This window comes from Salvelinus sp. IW2-2015, linkage group LG15 (assembly GCF_002910315.2).
Source record: "Salvelinus sp. IW2-2015 linkage group LG15, ASM291031v2, whole genome shotgun sequence".
Lineage (NCBI taxonomy): Eukaryota > Metazoa > Chordata > Actinopteri > Salmoniformes > Salmonidae > Salvelinus > Salvelinus sp. IW2-2015.
The window spans coordinates 40565946-40568558 of NC_036855.1; the positions used below are offsets into that span (position 1 = coordinate 40565946).

Below are 2613 nucleotides of genomic sequence, written 5' to 3' on the forward strand. Positions count from 1 at the left end.
ATCTTCACAAGGTCCTTTGCTGTTGTTCTGGGATTGATTTGCACTTTTCGCACCAAAGTACGTTTATCTCGAGGAGACAGAATGCGTCTCCTTCCTGAGTGGTATGATGGCTGCGTGGTCCCATGGTGTTTATACTTGCGTACTATTGTTTGTACAGATGAACGTAGTACCTTCAGGCATTTGGAAATTGCTCCCAAGGATGAACCAGACTTGTGGAGGTCTACAATTTTTTTCTGAGGTCTTGGCTGATCTCTTTTGATTTTCCCATGATGTCAAGCAAAGAGGCCCTGAGTTTGAAGGTAGGTGTCACGTTCCTGACCTGTTTTCCTTGTTTTTGTATGTGTTTAGTTGGTCAGGGCGTGAGTTGGGGTGGGCATTCTATGTTATGTGTTTCTATGTTTAGGTTCATTGTCTATTGACCTGATATGGTTCTCAATCAGGGACAGGTGTTTTACGTTTCCTCTGATTGAGAACCATATTAAGGTAGGCTGTTCTCACTGTTTGTTGGTGGGTGATTGTTCCTGTGTCTGTGGCACCACACGGGACTGTTTCGTTGTCTTCCGTTTTAATGAATCCAACCTAAGTGTATGTAAATTTCCGACTTCAACTGTAATATGACTAACCAGAATAAAACAAAACCTGTAGTTCTTCAAAAGGATCTATAAAGAACCTTTCAGATTGACGAATGGTCTTTTATAGAACCATTCTCCATAAAGATTCTATAAAGAAATATATAAAAAGGTTCTATATAGCCCCAAAAAGGGTTGTAACCACAGCAGAACACTTTTCTGGTGCTATACTGTATATGCCCTTTTAGTAATGGTTCTTCATATAACTTTAGGAAAGGGTTATTTAAAGAACCATTAAGCTTACATTTAGAACCTTAGGAACATGTTTCTTTATAGAACCTTGAAACAAAGGTTCTATATAGCACCAAAAAGGGATCTGCTATGGTTACAAGCCAAATAACTCTTATTTGGCACTATATACTGTCGAAGATAACGTTTTTTGTTGTTGTGTGTGTCGTTCTACATGTGTTTCTCTAACTTAAGGAAATATGGTAAGGTGTTATCAATAAAAAATGTATTTAAATAAAAATAGATTTATTGATCAAAGACATGCTTCCTGGCTTTTTATTGACTAGAAGAAATATGTTTTATTCAAATCAGAACAGTTCACATCTGTTACAGAGATTAGTAAATAATATATTACCATTTAATATTTACACTTTTTTTAAATGTCACAAGTGTAACAACTTTTACTTTATAATTGTACATAGATGATTCATGTCAAAAAATGTCTGAAATATTAAAATAATATTTGATACAGAGTGATTAGCAAAGCATATACAGATAAGGCATAAGGCTACCCATTTATTGATTCAATATTTAAAAAAAATCTTAACATTAACAGTTTGCGCAGTAGGATCATAGTTTGAGAGCATCATTTAATAAAATGTCTTCAACATGAAGGTAATGGGAGAAAATCCTATTCACAGATCAGACCTGTGGAGAGAGAGCTTGTATAAACAAAGTACTATTTCAGCTCCTCTCTCAGATATTATATAATCTGTAGAAGAAATGTTACTTCCTCTCTCCATCTCACACACACGCACGCACGCACACACACGCACACACACGCACACACGCACACACGCACACACACGCACCTTATCGGGACTACATCACTGTCAGATAGACCTCTGATTGGCGGATATGTATATCAGGATGGTCAGCATCACCAAACTTTCCATTAGAAAAGTATGGGTACATTCTCTCAGTAAACGTGTCTTTGTATTTGTAGATGTGTGTCATGTCTTCCAGGTCGTAGAAAGACACCTCCCTCTTGTCATAGTCCAGCTGCACTCTGGTCCTCTGGGGTCTCCTCTTCAGTGTGAGACTATTATCTCCTGCACTATATTTACCTCTCCTCAAATTCATAGCCCAGTATCTATACACTGTGGTTGCAAATATTTCCTTCTTCCTGTTGATTGACTCCTTGGCCACACCTATATACCAGTGAGAGTGGTCCCCTACCTCCACCTCCCAGCTGTCTTTTCCTGAGCTGAACCCTTCAGAGCCCAGAACAATGGCGTACATTTTGTTCCTCTCTGGGTTGTCAYGGAGCTGCTGCCTTTTCTCTAAATGTTCAACAGTGGTTAGATCATCAGACGGAGAGAGCCTACATTCAGCAGTATTGGGGTCCAGAATCACAGGAGTGTACTTGACAATCCCTTGTATCTTCTTCCAGACTCTGAACTGCAGATTTCCCAGGTGTTTGACCACATCTTGCTGCTGGTGATTCTCTGATCCACCTCTACGCAGACGACACTATTCTGTATACTTCTGGCCCTTCTTTTGACACTGTGTTAACAACCCTCCAGGCGAGCTTCAATGCCATACAACTCTCCTTCCGTGGCCTCCAATTGCTCTTAAATACAAGTAYAACTAAATGCATGCTCTTCAACCGATCYCTGCCTGCACCTGCCCGCCTGTCCAACATCACTACTCTGGACGGCTCTGACTTAGAATATGTGGACAACTACAAATACCTAGGTGTCTGGTTAGACTGTAAACTCTCCTTCCAGACTCACATCAAACATCTCCAATCCAA

The 2613-nt window shown here is 39.8% G+C and overlaps 1 pseudogene; it reads right to left on the bottom strand.

The window, feature by feature from the left end:
* Positions 1-1638: 1638 nt before the first annotated feature.
* The window catches only part of LOC111974381 (nuclear factor 7, brain-like), an 8287-nt pseudogene continuing 7312 nt past the window's right edge, over positions 1639-2613 (bottom strand).